Raw genomic sequence first — 17,182 nt, forward strand, 5'->3', positions numbered from 1 at the left:
TAGATGTACGGCCGGAGCCGTGTTAAGTTTGTGACGCCACCCACGGGATGTGGTGAAGGTGGACATCACCACTGCAGTTACGGGGCACCCAGGGGAGATGTTTGGCAGCAAGTTGTTAACCCCTCCGTGGGCAGGGATGGTGGCCCTGGGACCCATTGGGGGTGTTTGGCGGTGCAGGAAGATGGGCGGCCGGAAGGTGCTGATGAACTCACTATTAGTAAACATATGAGTCTCTGGTAAACCAAGGTGACGGTGGTCGCTGCCTGCAGCCGACTGCAGTCTGGTCCCCCACCCGGCTGGTGGCCTCTGTCTTTCTCCCGCACCTGTGTTGGATGGTGGACTGCCTGTGCTTGCAACTTCAGGAGTCCACTCCCGGCTTGTGGTTGCCTAAAGAGCCCTTTGCCCGCAGACGCTGGCCCGTGGGATCTCTGAGCCGTGGCGGTGGCCGATTATCCCCCTCATTGGGCTGTTGCCTTCAGTCGGGACTTTGGGTGGGACAAGACCTCTAATCCTGGCCGCAATCAGTTAATTAGCTAAGTAACTTCTGGACCTAGCTTCAGGGTCTGAGTACCCCCCTTTGTGCTCCGGTTTCCGAGTCTGTTCCCCGGGTCAGTACCGGCGGGCTACAACCCTGTCCCGGTCCACCTCGGTTCCACTGAGCCATCTTCCCGACTCCTGCAGACGGAGACCGCCATCTGCCTCCTAGCCAAAGGTTCCAGGGCTCCTACCCTGGCACCTGCTCAAATTGTTTTTTCTCCTCTGCTGGAGCTGCACACAGCTCCAGCCCACACACCTCTCCAACTTGAACTCTCAACCTTATCTGGCTACTTTCCCACCCCAGGCTGTCTGAACTCCTCGGTGGGTGTCTTCCAACTGCTTGGTTCTGCCCCCTGGTGTGTCCATCAAGCCCTGAGGGGGGTGACTAGGGTTTAAATGTTTGGCTGTATGTTACCTATGAGGGACAGGTGTAATGCAGGGCCCTATTTGTGACTACCTGGCCCGGCCAGGGCGTCACAAATACACATATAATTACCTGTTGATGTAGGTACAGTGTTCTGACGTGTCCAGGTAGTGCGTTTCATGTTCATCCTCAAGCTCTCTTTGACTGCTCTGTGCCAGCATACGGCACTGACCACAGCTTACACTGTTTGCAGGCTATGTAGTGGGCCATTATACTGTTTGGATGGCTAGTGGTAGATATTATACTGTGTGTGTGTGTGTGTGTGTGTGTGTGTGTGTGTGTGTGTGTGTGTGTATGTGCGCCATTATACAGAGTTGTGGATTGGGTGGGGTGCATCATACTGTGTGGGGGGTCATTATACTGTATGGAGGGCTGTGTAGGGACCATCTTAATGTATAGAGGGCTGTGTTGGGGGTCACCACACTCTACGGGAGTCTGGGGTTTACAGTGGGGTCATCATACAGTGCTTTCAGAGGGTACTGTGGAGGAGTTAATTGTACGGGTGTCAAACTGTGTTTGGATCGCACTTTTCTTCTCATCATAATTTAGGTGGGCAATGAAAGGGATATCTTAATGCATGGAAATAAAAATTATTTTTAAGGGCTGCAAAATTGTGTGATAAACTCTTCTGTGACCCCGCCAGATATATATATATATATATATATATATATATATAATTTTTTTTTTTGCGTGTGGAACCAATTAGGGCTTCTGCTATGTTATGGGGCCCCATCATTTCATCATTTATATGTATAGTACATCATGCTTTGTTTGTTATTTTACATGTCTGTGCTCATTTGGAGTCTATTTTTTCTAAAAGTGGGAAAAAAGTTTAGAAATGTTCCTTTCTATTCTCTATATCTCCAGTAGCACAGATGCCCCTAGAATGTGACACTTTGATGGTGTGTACATTCCTTAGCAATTAACTCCAGAAGCTTGTGTTCCAATCTGTCCATGCAGGGATCCTGCCAGGGACGACAGAGCCACCAGGCACCAGACAGCAGCTGCATGAGATATGTTCGTCACAATCATGTATGCGGTGTCTTAACATGATAACAGATTACTATTACTGAAAGGAATCCTGAAAGTCCCTGTGCAATTAATAATACTTCGTGACTGACCACAAAGAATACAATTATATAGCAAAACGTACTACAACTCACTTATAAAGATACTAGGCACAACGTATAGAAAGAGAGAGTCCTTAGTGCGTCTGGCATCGAAAACCTCAGAAAGCCACGAGGATTTGATGGCTATGTACACCTTCACATATACATTTTTTATTGTTCATTTGCTTCCTAAATGCAAAATCAAACAACAGTCTAAATAATCAGTTGTCAGTAAAGACGTCATCTAGCTAAGTCATCTCCAAAACAATGTACGAATCTATCAGCGCTCCTGATTTTAATAGCTTTCTTTTTCCTACCCTTCCCTTCTTTCAGTGTTAGAGATAGGGGCAGTGAGTGAAGGGTTGTACACTGATCTCCGCAGCGTGGGAGAATGCATCTCAAGGAGAGCAAAGAAAGCATATAATAGAAATGGAGTTAATTGAAATACTATGTCCCAAGAATGACAAGAGTATTTTAGGAGTGATACCTTTATAGGCTAACCAGAAAACTTATATTAGCAAGCTTTCAGAGCACAGAGGCTCCTTCTTCAGGCAAATTACAAATGAATTACTGAGACCAAATCACAACATTTAAATGAATGTTACAACAGGACATGGGAAAGATGATGCCTCCTAAAGATCAGCCAAGGAAATCAAATTAAGATTTTTCTTAGAAATGCAGATGAGTTGGAAGTGGTCTGTTCAGATCACTTCTGAGGTTCTTCTGGTGGAGGTGTGAAGTGTGTCCATGTAGTGAGTCATAAAACCAGGTGTTAAATTGAGTCCTTTTGATAAAGATCCAAACATCCTTATCAGTTTAAATTCCCAAATTTTTCTCTCTCTGTCATCTTTAAAATGACCTTTCAGTATTAGTACTTTTAAATCTGTCATACTGTGTCCCTGTCTAGAGAAATGTTTTCCCACAGGCGTATCCAGTTCATTTTTTATTGTGTGCCTGTGTAGATTCATCCTTGTTTGTAGTTTTTGTTTAGTTTCCCCAATATATATTCCCCTATGGCACCTTGTGCACTGTATCATGTATACCACATTGGAGGATGTACATGAAAAGAGGTCCATGATCTTGTAGTTCTGATTTGTGTTGGCTATGTGGACCGTATTTGTTGGTAAAATGTGGGTACAGGTCTTGCATTTCTTAACATTACAGGGGAATGTTCCTGTCTCTGATGGTGATGAGAGGACATTTCTAACAAGGAGAGAGAAGTGTCCTCTCATCACCATCAGAGACAGGCACATTCCCCTGTAATGTTAAGAAATGCAAGACCTGTACCCACATTTTACCAACAAATACGGTCCACATAGCTAACACGAATCAGAACTACAAGATCATGGACCTCTTTTCATGTACATCCTCCAATGTGGTATACATGATACAATGCACAAGGTGCCATAGGGGAACATATATCCTCATCTATCCCTTGTAGACTGTGAGCCCTCGCAGGCAGGGACCTCTCTCCTCCTGTACCAGTCTGTGACTTGTGGTGTTTATGATTATTGTACTTGTCCCTATCAGGTATACCCCTTTCACATGTAAAGCGCCATGGAATTGATGGCGCTATAATAATAAATAATAATATTAATATATTGGGGAATCTAAACAAAAACTACAAACAAGGATGAATCTACACAGGCACAAAATAAAAAATGAACTGGATACGCCTGTGGGAAAACATTTCTCTAGACCGGAACACAGTATGACAGATTTAAAAGTGCTAATACTAAAAGGTCATTTTAAAGATGACAGAGAGAGAAAAACTTGGGAATTTAAACTGATAAGGATGTTTGGATCTTTATCAAAAGGACTCAATTTAACACCTGGTTTTATGACTCACTACATAGACACACTTCACACCTCCACCAGAAGAACCTCAGAAGTGATCTGAACAGACTACTTCCAACTCATCTGTATTTCTAAGAAAAAACTTAAAGGGAACCTGTCATCAGAAATTTAGCTTTAAACCTAAACGTTTCCCCCTCTGCAGCTCCTGGGCTGCATTCTAGCAAGGTTCCTGTACTTTTTGTGGCCCCTTTTAAACCAAATTAAATACTTTATAAACTTGTACCTTTTGCTATGTAAATTTTGTAAATCGTCCATGGGGGCGGGCTCTCTGCTGACCGTTGCTGTTCCTCCAGCAGATTTACGCCGCCCCCCAACGCTGAATTTCATATCTCAGGACGCCGCCCCTGGTCCCGCGCATGCACTGTGCGACTGTAGCGGGACTGTGCACTGTGTACACGTGTGACCGCTGGTGACGTTTTGCGCAGGCACGAGGTTATGGGCGGCGCTGTGAGTGTCATCAGCAAGTGCCGCCCATAACCTCGTGACCGCACTTCCCCCTCTTCCTCCAGCGTTCTGCGCAAGCGCTTGCTGGCCAGATGACCCGACATCACCTCTTTCCCATCTTGCCCTGCTGCAGGGTATGGGAAGGAGGTGACGTCAGGTCATTTGTCGGCGAGCGCTTGTGCAGAACGCTGGAGGCAGTGGGGGAAAGCGCGTCCACGAGATTATGGGTGGGCACTTGCGATGCAATCACAGCGCCCCCCATAATCTCGTGCTTGAGACACACGTCACCAGCGATCCTGGCGTGGGCGGCACCTCGGGCGCAGTGGGCAGCGTCCTGATAGATGAAATGGAGCGTGGGGGGGCGGCGTAAATCTGCTGGAGGGACAGCAACGGTCACCAGAGAGCCCGCCCCCATGGACGATTTACAAAATTTACATAGCAAAAGGTACAAGTTTATAAAGTATTTAATTTGGTTTAAAAGGGGCCACAAAAAGTACAGGAACCTTGCTAGAATGCAGCCCAGGAGCTGCAGAGGGGGAAATGCTTAGGTTTAAAGCGAAATTTCTGATGACAGGTTCCCTTTAATTTGATTTCCTTGGCTGATCTTTAGGAGGCATCATCTTCCCCATGTCCTGTTGTAACATTCATTTAAATGTTGTGATTTGGTCTCAGTAATTCATTTGTAATTTGCCTGAAGATGAAGCCTTTGTGCTCTGAAAGCTTGCTAATATAATTTTTCTGGTTAGCCTATAAAGTTATCACTCCTAAAATTCTTTTGTCATTCTTGGGACATAGTATTTCAATTGATTTTTCTGGCTAACACGGTACCACAATATTACCCTGTATTGCACAATAGAAATGGAGAAAAGCACTAGGAGTGAAAATAAGTGCAGGATAGAAGCTGTGCTTCTATATGAGCATCCTGGATATACACAGACCTCAGATTCGGCCTATATTACTGCAAGAGACAATCCCAAGAAAGAAAAATCTGAAAGTTGTATCAGGCTGCAAACTATATATCAGGGGCTTTGAAAAAAGTGAAGAAATAAAGATGCAGATTAAAGCTTAGTGCCATTTTATAAATTAAAGTGAACCTGTGCGGCACCCTATGCCCTCTAACCCAGCAGCATTCATATCTGTATCAGAAAATTCCCTGCCTAACCTGCCCTGTATAATGTTACTAACTAAAATCTATGTTTTAAAATAGGATTTATAAACTCTGCTTTTCCTATGCTAATTAGGCCTGTGACTAGCTGATGGGGAATTTGTTTCCCCACTTTAATCGCCCTTTTCCCATGTTATCATGCCACTGTGGGTGTGATATGATTTCCACAAGCCGCTACCACCACCAGCTCCTGCAATTCTCACGCATGCGCACGACTTTGTTCATTCATATTGAGCCTCTTCTGAAGCCGTGTGCACACGTTCCGGCGTCAGAGGGGCACTACCCATGATTGGAAGAATAGCTTCTGCACCTCCGAACATGATCAGTGTGCCTCTGAAACCAGAACGTGTACACCTGGTGTCACAAGTGTGTCATGTCTGCAGGTTACATCTTGTACTGGAGTGGATTTACTTTAAGTTGATGCTGGAAAGGTTAAGGAGTCTTATCTTATCACAGCTGCAGCATCTTGTCATCACGCCCTTCCTCTATATTTACCCACTCCTGGCTTTATTCCATGCCGGTGATAGAATTTCTATACTGACCACTTTGAAGGAGCCAGTCTTTGGAGAAGTTAAGGTGTCATTTTAGTTGCAGCTGAAAAGTTTACTGCTAGACAAACTTAGAATTGCTATTTGTTGTGTATTTCCCCATCCATTTGTCTTACATTCCTTGTGTTGTCTTATTGTAGTAGTGGTACTGATGTCTCACTACCCTACTTACTGGTCAGGGTAAGTTCATGGTCAGCGAGGTCCTAGGCACATGACAGTGCACAGGGGAAGGACCCATCTAGGGATGTTAGGGAGTGCAGGACTCAGCCACTGGTGAGTGTTAGGAGGTGACCCCTCATCCCAATTGCCAGTGCCTTCCTTAAACATCTCCCCTGGTTTTCCCTATGTGTTGCACCTCACGCCGGATGTTCCCTTGTCCCGTCATGATACCCGGTTTCAGAGACTCAACATGAGCGAGCAAAGCCAGACGCATGTACAAGACTTCAGGGGCATGATAACATGGAAAGAGGGATGACTAGTTTGTGTAAACTAATGCCCCATTGACTAGTCAAAGGCCCTAATTAGCATCAGAAGAGGGACTTTATAAATACTTTTTTTTTAAACATTGATTTTAATGAATAACATTATATAGGGCTGGATAGCCAGGGAATTTTATCATACCGGTGTGAATGCTGCTGGGTTGGAGGGCATGGGGGACCTTTAAAAACAACAATTAAGATATGTTTTTTTATTTTTTCCAAGTGGAAATGGAGGTTTTTTCTTACGTAGAAGCCTCTGGTTTGGCTATACATCCATGTCATGTGGCAAGGCTTGTTAGACTGTGCTTATTTATTACCTGTGGCATTAAGCGGGCTTTACACGCTACGATATCGTTAATGATTTATCGTTGGGGTCATGTTGTTTGTGACGCACATCCGGCGTCATTAACGATATCGCAGTGTGTGACACTTATGTTCGACCTAAAACGATCGCAAAAGCGGCCAAAATCGTTTGCCGCGGAGAGGTCGTCCTAAAACAAAAAAAGTTCTATTCTAATTAGCGACATTGTTCCTCGTTCCTATGGCAGCACACATCGCTATGTGTGACACCGCAGGAGCGAGGAACATCTCCTTACCTGAATCCACCGCCAATGCGGAAGGAAGGAGTTGGGCGGGATGTTTACGTCCCGCTCATCTCCGCCCCTTTGCTTCTATTGGACGGCTGTGTGTGATGTCGCTGTGACGCCGCACAACCTGCCCCCTTAGAAAGGAGGAAGATCGCTGGCCAGAGCGACGTCGCAGGACAGGCAAGTCCGTGTGACGGGGGTAAGCGAGGTTGTGCACGACGGGCAGCGATTTGCCTGTGTTGCACAACCAACGGGGCCGGGTATGATCGCTTGCGATCTCGTTAGTGAGATTGCAGCGTGAAAAGCCTGCTTTAGAGTCTGCGCTCTTACTCTTGGAACAACTTTGATTTGCAGAAATTGATTAGAATTGGGAAATATATAGTTTCCTGGTGATCCCCATTATTTTGGTATCTTCATATACTCCTGTGACCTGTCACCAGATTTGAGGCCTATAAGCTGTGGCCAGCACCAGTGGGCTCTTATATACAGGATTCTAATATGCTGTATATAAGAGCCCAGGCCGCTGTGTAGAACGTAAAAATCACTTTATAATACTTACCTAAATGGTCGCTGCGGTGCAGTTGGGTCATATGGGCGTCTCCTCTTTCGGCCATCTTCGTCCTCCTACTGAAGCCTGTGTGCATGACGCGTCCTATGTCATACAAACTCGTCGATCCCACGCAGGCGCACTACAATACTTTGATCTGCCTTGCGCAGGACCTCAGTACCGGCCTGTGTGGATGATGTAGGATGCGTCTGTGTCGCCCTGGACAAGCCACGGGACACAGATAACAACACACACACACCCCCACCCCCAGCAGTTTCACAGCAGACATCCCCAGTGAAACTTGATTCCTTTTCTCAGGCTCAGACTGACACACCAGGTGGGCGGAGTGAGGAGATGGGACGCCCACCCAGGGGTTAGCTGGCTTGAGGCAGGAAACAAGCCCAGTCTAGTCCTAGGAGAGGACGAGTGAAGGTCTGCAGAGAGGCAGACGGAGCCAGGGGCCTAGGTTGGAGCCTAGGGCCTCGCACTGAGAGTCCGGCAGACGCTAAGTGCCGTCTGCAGGGAGCCGGGGAGACAGCTGGTGGAACCGAAGGTAGCCGGGGCTGGGCAGTGGCCCACCGGTACGGAACCGGGGAGCCAGCTGGAAGCCGGAGTGCAGGAGAAGGGTGCACGGAAGTGGAAGAAGGACTTACACCATCAAACTGGGTCAGGGGAGAAACAACAACCGCAGCCGTCTGAGGGTACCCGTCCATCCAGCCGAGTGTTTTACTAAAAACTGTGTCAACGTCTCAGGCTGAGTGAGTACCACAGTGCCGCAAGGCACAGCGCTGCCCCCGCGTCCCTGCGCCCACCAGGCCTTGCACCCTGCACACCATCACCGGGCCCCGGGATCACCAACCCCTATCCACGGAGGGGCAACACAACACCTAGCTGCTCCGCATCACCATCCCCGGGATCCCCGTATTGAGCAGCGGTGGTGAAATCACCACAACCGTGGGTGGCGTCACGGACAATAAACAATCCCCACACCCAACAACCCCCTTTCACTCACGGGCGAGGAGTGCCGCTCGAGAAACCCCCGGGATCCGGCCCACCGCTCGAGCCACCACTGAGCAGCAGCCGCCGGACCCGAGCAGAAGGGGTGAGCGTAGTGTGCTGACACCCTCCTCCCCGCCCGCGACAACTTGGCGTCACGAACAGGATCCTACCGCTCTGCCGTTTGGTAGAGGTGTGCCTTGTTACCGCCGGAGGTGTCCGGCCGAAAATTTTGTAAAACCGCCATCTTGGGCGCGAAAATTTCCCGCTTGAGCGTCTTCCCCGAGCAGGAAAGGCGCGAAAGTGTAGCCCCGCCCCCTGAAGCAGAAAGTGCTAAAAAGAAGCTAAGGGGGACGGGATGGCGTCCGGCCGCATGTGAACCGCGGCTGTGGAAGCAGGGACGCCAGGACTCTGCCAGCATTTGGTTCCTGGAAGAGGCCTCCGCAGTGATGCACCGACCCGTTACCTCTGTTACCGGTAGCGGCGCCCGTAGCGTCTGTGGGGGAGGACCCAGACCTGGGGTCCCCAGGCCTCAGCTTTGTCACCACCCTGCCACCGGCCCCGGCAGTCCGCCCGGCCGCGACGGAGATGACGACGGCTCCGGCAGTCCGCCCGGCCGCAACGGCAGCGAAGTACCGGTCCAGTTGACCAATCTGGAGCCGTTCCTGGACTGGGGTCAAGGGGTGCTGCCTAGGTTTTAGGGGCAGCACCAAGGCTAGGTTATTTGGGTGGGTGACTGAAGAACCGTTACCATGTTATTATTAAAAGTGTTGGACTGTTACTGCAACGTTAAAGTAATGTGCATCCCGTTTTGGGAGGGTTGAAAATGCTTGTGTTAATGTTTTTATCTTTTGCAGTTTAAAAGAAAAATAAAACCGGTGATGGACGGGCAGCCCGAGGACGGTCTGCATTTTGCTAAGGGGGAATGTGTCGCCCTGGACAAGCCACGGGACACAGATAACAACACACACACACACCCACCCCCAGCAGTTTCACAGCAGACATCCCCAGTGAAACTTGATTCCTTTTCTCAGGCTCAGACTGACACACCAGGTGGGCGGAGTGAGGAGATGGGACGCCCACCCAGGGGTTAGCTGGCTTGAGGCAGGAAACAAGCCCAGTCTAGTCCTAGGAGAGGACGAGTGAAGGTCTGCAGAGAGGCAGACGGAGCCAGGGGCCTAGGTTGGAGCCTAGGGCCTCGCACTGAGAGTCCGGCAGACGCTAAGTGCCGTCTGCAGGGAGCCGGGGAGACAGCTGGTGGAACCGAAGGTAGCCGGGGCTGGGCAGTGGCCCACCGGTACGGAACCGGGGAGCCAGCTGGAAGCCGGAGTGCAGGAGAAGGGTGCACGGAAGTGGAAGAAGGACTTACACCATCAAACTGGGTCAGGGGAGAAACAACAACCGCAGCCGTCTGAGGGTACCCGTCCATCCAGCCGAGTGTTTTACTAAAAACTGTGTCAACGTCTCAGGCTGAGTGAGTACCACAGTGCCGCAAGGCACAGCGCTGCCCCCGCGTCCCTGCGCCCACCAGGCCTTGCACCCTGCACACCATCACCGGGCCCCGGGATCACCAACCCCTATCCACGGAGGGGCAACACAACACCTAGCTGCTCCGCATCACCATCCCCGGGATCCCCGTATTGAGCAGCGGTGGTGAAATCACCACAACCGTGGGTGGCGTCACGGACAATAAACAATCCCCACACCCAACAACCCCCTTTCACTCACGGGCGAGGAGTGCCGCTCGAGAAACCCCCGGGATCCGGCCCACCGCTCGAGCCACCACTGAGCAGCAGCCGCCGGACCCGAGCAGAAGGGGTGAGCGTAGTGTGCTGACACCCTCCTCCCCGCCCGCGACACGTCATGCACCCAGGCTTCAGAAGAAGGATGACAAAGATGGGCGAAAGAGGAGGTGTCGGCACCGGAGAATAGAGACGCCCATATGACTCAACTCCACCACAGAGACCGTTTAGGTAAGTATTATAAAGTGATTTTTACATTCTACACAGCGGCCTGGGCTCTTATATACAGCATGTTAGAATGCTGTGTATATAAGGGCCCATTGGTGGTGGCCGCAGCTTATAGGCCCCAAATCTGGTGACAGGTTCCCTTTAAAGATCATATGCCTCAATGTAATATCTGTAATATGGCCCCCACTTAGTGAGTTGTATTTATAATTCTGGAGCCTTTGGGTGCCTTCAAAGACGTTAGGACCCCGGTGGGATTATTGCCTCTGCTTGCACCCCCCTGATTAAAGCACTGTATGATAACACTGGTCTACAAAAAAAAAAAAATTCTGGCATGGACAGTTTTAGACTAATTTGAGGATGCTGAATTCAAATCTGATCTTCTAATTTCTCTATTACATCCCGTTTTTGCTATATAGATATATATCCCATTTTCATGAATTCCATGAAAAATATAAGTAGTGTATCAAAAGTGCCGTTTTATACGGTTCACTAAAGTAAATTTAGTTTTCATTTAGTCTCCCAACAAATGTGAGAATATCTTTGTTTTCTTTGAACATGCATAATTCCCATTTTTTATGATAAGAAAGTAAACAAACAGTTTTCAACGTACACAACAGTCGTGTGCAGGTACTGTTTTATTTATTGAAATTTTCAATGAATTTTCATATTTATTGTTTTTATCCTGCTGTTTTTCTGTTTTTTGTTTGTGAATCAATACCTAAGGTGTGGAAGGGGGGGGGGGGCAGAAATTCAATGAACAACTCAGGTAGCTAAAAACTTTTATCTTGTATTTCTCTGCAGGATGTTTTGCTGATCTAACAAACAATGGCCTCTGCATCTCTCAGAACACAGTGCTCATATTATCCAAATATTTTTTGTTACATCTGTGGAAACTTTACTGTGAAGACTCAGAGGCGCAACATTACTGACTTTGTTAAGAGGGTGTATTTTGCGTACTTCAAAGTAAAACTTGAAGACCAAGACAAGCTTTGGGCTCCTCACAAAGTGTGCAAAACCTGTATTGAGAGCTTGAGATCATGGTCTCAAGGAAAGAATGCTAAACTTCAGTTTGGAGTTCCTATGGTTTGGAGAGAACCAAGCAATCATTTAGAAGACTGCTATTTCTGCCTTGTCGATGTGAAAGGTTTCAATAAGAAAAACAAGCAATATTTGCGATACCCGAGTATCCCTTCAGCTATTCGACCAGTTGCCCATAGTGAAGACATACCTGTTCCAAAATATACTGCGCTTCCAGAAAACGTTGACATAGATCTCTCCTCACATTGATATACTGATGAAGAAGACAGTCCAGCTATTTTTCAGCCATGTGATGAAGATGGTGACAAACCAATTCTGTTTACTCAGTCTGCTTTGAATGATCTGATTAGAGAACTTTATCTACCAAAAGAGTCTGCTGAACTATTGGCTTCAAGACTACAAGAAAATCAAGGTACAAGTGTCTCATTTTATCGTAACAGGGAAGCAGAACTGCGTAAGTACTTCCATTCAGATGGCCAGCTTGTCTATTGTACTGATGTTGAAGAGCTACTTCTCTTTATGGGACTTCCAGCACATGATTCAAAGGATTGGAGGCTTTTTATTGATAGTTCCAAAAGAAGTTTAAAATGTGTTCTGTTACACAATGGAAATAAGTATGGCTCTGTACCAATAGGTCATTCTGTAAAACTTAAAGAATATAAAAACATCAAGATTGTTCTAGAGCGGTTACAATATAATGTTCATGGGTGGTTAATTTGTGTTGATTTGAAAATGGTTAACTTTCTTTTGGGTCTGCAACGAGGGTACACAATACACCCTTGCTTTCTGTGCTACTGGGACAGTAGAGCTACAGCAGAGCATTGAGTGAAAACTGAATGGCCTCAGCGACAGAGTTTGGCATCTGGCGATAAGAATGACATCCATGATCCTCTAGTGGATAGGAAGAACATTGTCTTTCCTCCCTTGCACATAAAACTTGGATTGATGAAGCAGGTCGTCAAAGCTCTCAATCACAGTGGAGAATGGTTTAACTATATATGTTCAACTTTTCCTGGTCTTAGTGAAGAGAAGAAAAAAGGCTGCAATATTTTATGGACCTCAAATAAGAACACTTATGAGAGACCCAAGTTTTATCACATCAATGAATGAGACAGAAGGAAGAGCTTGGAATGCATTTTGTAATGTGGTGCAGAATTTTCTAGGAAATAAGAAAGCAGACAACTATAAAGAGATAGTGGAAGAGATGCTAATGAGTCTGTAAAATCTTGGATGTAGAATGAGTATCAAGATTCACTATTTACACAGCCATTTGGACTTTTTTCCAGAGATCCTTGGGGATGTGAGCGAGGAACAAGGGGAGCTTTTTCATAAGGACATTAAAACAATGGAAGAACGGTATCAAGGCCGGTGGGACTCATATATGATGGGTGACTATTGCTGGAGTTTGATGAGAGACAACCCAGAAGCTGTACATCACAGATCAGCCAAGAAAAGAAAGTTCAAATAACTGCCATTTGCCATTCATCTGTGTGCCATATATATATGTGTTTTTATATTTTGTAGTTTAATTCTGTAAGTATATATGATTTGCTGTACATAGACTTTGTAATCTTTGTTATTCCTTGATTAAAAATATACAAAATGTAGTACCTAAAATCATGTGTTTTTATCATAAAACATTCAATATGAGTAATTTTCATCAAAAATTGAAAATATCTCGAAATCCTGATGTGATAGCCAAAAACGGAGTTCATATTCGTAATCAGCAGGCAAAATTGGCTTAAAATATGTTTTAAAACCTTTTGCCAGAAAAATTGCGTTGACCAGTGTAATCTAATGTGGCCATCAGATCTGATCACTCACTGTTGTAAAATCACTACATTAACTTTATGGTACTCTATGGTACTATTTTTTGGCACTGTATGGTGGTATTATTTTACTATAGTATTATTTCATCAGTACTGTGCTGTAATATATGTATATATCTATCTTCTCGCCTACATATGTTGTCCAGTTGGAAAAGAAACAGGTAAATAGCAAATTCAGCTCTGCTACATTTATGTGTTCACAGCCACTCCTGTAATTAAAAAGTATTTGTGTGTAAACTGTATAAACAATCATTAGTTCACATTTCTGACTTCCACACGTGTTTCCCAGAATAGCGAATCTTCCTTCTTTTATAGCGTTATTGTGAAGAAAAAAAGTCTTCTTGTGGGCAAAATGCCAGAGAAACATTTGACAGATAGTTCTTGAATGTCAAATATTTACACTGGTTATGATGTACGTGTTGTTTAAGTGGATCCCTCACCTAGATCAACACATCAGGACTTTGAAGTGACAAGTGTGATATAGGACGACAAACACACAGGCACGGCGGACATCTGCCGCAGGAAATAGTGTGCTCCGACGCCACCATGTGGACATGAAGAGAATGACAACGCTTGAAAAAATTACACTATGGGACACTTGGTCCTTGTAATCAATTTACACATTTTTCTGAAAGTTTTAAAGAAGAATATATATATATATATATATATATATATATATATATATAAAATCACCCCCTATAAATAAAAATGTTCCATGGCTTGGCAATCATTCAAAATACCTTTATTTGGTAAATAAAAGTTTTGGCAAGAAATTATATACATTACATATTTAAGCTGTAATTGATTGAAATTATTTTGTAAATTCTTAAATTTAAATAAATTATTATTACCTATAACCATTTACTGGAAATTAAGCCTCCCATATACATTAGTTGGCCGGCAGCCATATGATGGTTCAGCCGATGGTTCGCCGGCAGCGGCCCCGACCATGCATCCCATAGACCCAGCCGTCCTGTGAGAGCTGTTGGTAGATATGCCGGATAATTATTAACTCCCCCGATAATCAGATATCCGGGGCTCCCGTATACATTAGACTGTCGTATGAACCCATCGATATCAACAGGTTCAGCAGCTGACATTAGATTAATGTGTATAGGGGACAAGAAGGCTAGGGTAATATAATTAGGGGCTTTATAATGAGGTATGAGAAAAGAAAGGGGTCCAATTCAGCTCTTTCATATTGTCCCTCTACCCCTGGTAGACAGATAATTAGAGAGTTTGATAGATAATGAGAAATATATGATAGATATTATAATAATAATAATAATAATAATATAATATTATAATAATATTAATAATACTATAAGATATAGATAGATAATGAGAGATAGATTATAGATATATAGATGATAGATAATGAGAGAGATAGAATATTAATATATGCGTATTTACACAAACACACACACACATTTTTATATATATATATATATATATATATACACAGTACAGACCAAAAGTTTGGACACACCTCCTCATTCAAAGAGTTTTCTTTATTTTCATGACTCTAAAAATTGTAGATTCACATTGAAGGCATCAAAACTATTAATTAAAATATGTGGAATGAAAAACTTGTGAAACAACTGAAAATATGTCTTATATTCTAGGTTCTTCAAAGTAGCCACCTTTTGCTTTGATTACTGTTTTGCACACTCTTGGCATTCTCTTGATGAGCTTCAAGAGGTAGTCACCGGAAATGGTTTTCCAACAGTCTTGAAGGAGTTCCTAGAGATGCTTAGCACTTGTTGGCCCTTTTGTCTTCACTCTGCAGTCCAGCTCACCCCAAATCATCTCGATTGGGTTCAGGTCTGGTGACTGTGGAGGCCAGGTCATCTGGCGTAGCACCCCATCACTCTCCTTCTTAGTCAAATTGCCCTTACACAGCCTGGAGGTGTGTTTGGGGTCATTGTCCTGTTGAAAAATAAATTATGGTCCAACTAAACGCAAACCGGATGGAATAGCACGCCGCTGCAAGATGCTGTGGTAGCCATGCTGGTTCTGTATGCCTTCAATTTTTAATAAATCCCCAACAGTGTCACCAGCAAAGCACCCCCACACTATCACACCTGCTCCTCCATGCTTCACGGTGGGAGCCAGCCATGTAGAGTCCATCCGTTCACCTTTTCTACAAAGACACGGTGGTTGGATCCAAAGATCTCAAATTTGGACTCATCAGACCAAAGCACAGATTTCCACTGGTCTAATGTCCATTCCTTGTGTTCATTAGCCCAAACAAGTCTCTTCTGCTTGTTGCCTGTCCTTAGCAGTGGTTTCCTAACAGCTATTTTATCATGAAGGCCTGCTGCACAAAGTCTCCTCTTAATAGATGTTCTAGAGATGAAAAGGTGTGTCCAAACTTTTGGTCTGTACTGTATATGCATACAGTGGAACCTTGGATTAAGAGTAACTTGGTTTGAGAGCGTTTTGCAAGACAAGCAAAGCTTTTTCAAAATTTGTAACTTGGTTTAAGAGCAATGCTTTGGAATAAGAGCAAATACTCATCGTGCACACTTCTGGTTCTGTCCTTTCACCGCGCTCTGACGGTAACTTTTTGTATATACGTACTGTATACTGTATACAGTACACCATTGATCAGTATATACTATATAGCATTTCTATCACTTTGTATTTGTGGATACAGTATTATACTTTCTTTGTGCTAACCAGTGCAGCACATTGCTTCTATTGTACCTTCCGCACACCAACAATTCTATTGGAAGCTAAAGTGCAGTTTAACTTGTTTTGTGTTTTACTCTACAGTATTGTGTATTAGTGTACTGTAATAATGTTATATGAATACAGCACATTATTTTGTATTACTGTAATAAGTTTGTATAAATACAGTAAATATTTTTGGGTTGTGGAACGAATTGTCTGTGTTTCAATTATTTCCTATGGGAAAATTTGCTTTGATATAAGAGTAACTTGGTTTAAAAGCGCACTCCCGCAACCAATTATGCTCATAATCCAAGGTTCCACTGTAAATATAATTATACGTCCCACTGCCTACTATTTGTCACTTCATCTCCTCTTGGGGAGGGGAGTCAAGTGGCCTCAGTGACAAATCCAAGATTTCGATTGGACTAAAGGGTGCTTTACACGCTGCGACATCGCTAGTGATAGCTAGCGATGTGGTGCGCGATAGCACCCGCCCACGTCGTTCGTGCGACATTTGGTGATCGTTGCTGTAGTGAACATTATCGCTACGACAGCGTCACACGCACATACCTTTGCAGCAACGTCGCTGTGACTGCCGAACAAGCCCTCCTTCAAGTGGGAGGTGCGTTCGGCGTCATAGCGACATCACAGCGACGTCACACGGCAGGCGTCCAATAGCAGAGGAGGGGCGGAGATGAGCGGGACGTAACATCCCGCCCATATCTTTCCTTCCTCATTGTCGGTGGACGCAGGTAAGGAAATGTTTGTCGTTCCTGCGGTGTCACACACAGCGATGTGTGGTGCTGCAGGAACAACAAACAACATTGTACCTGCAGCAGCGATGATATTATGAAAAGGAGCGACGTGTCAACGATCAATGATTTTTTACGCTTTTGCGATCGTTGATCGTCGCTCCTAGGGTTTACGATGTCGCTACCGGCGCCGGATGTGCATCACTAACGACATGACCCCGACG

This window comes from Anomaloglossus baeobatrachus, chromosome 5, assembly GCF_048569485.1.
Source record: "Anomaloglossus baeobatrachus isolate aAnoBae1 chromosome 5, aAnoBae1.hap1, whole genome shotgun sequence".
Taxonomy (NCBI): domain Eukaryota; kingdom Metazoa; phylum Chordata; class Amphibia; order Anura; family Aromobatidae; genus Anomaloglossus; species Anomaloglossus baeobatrachus.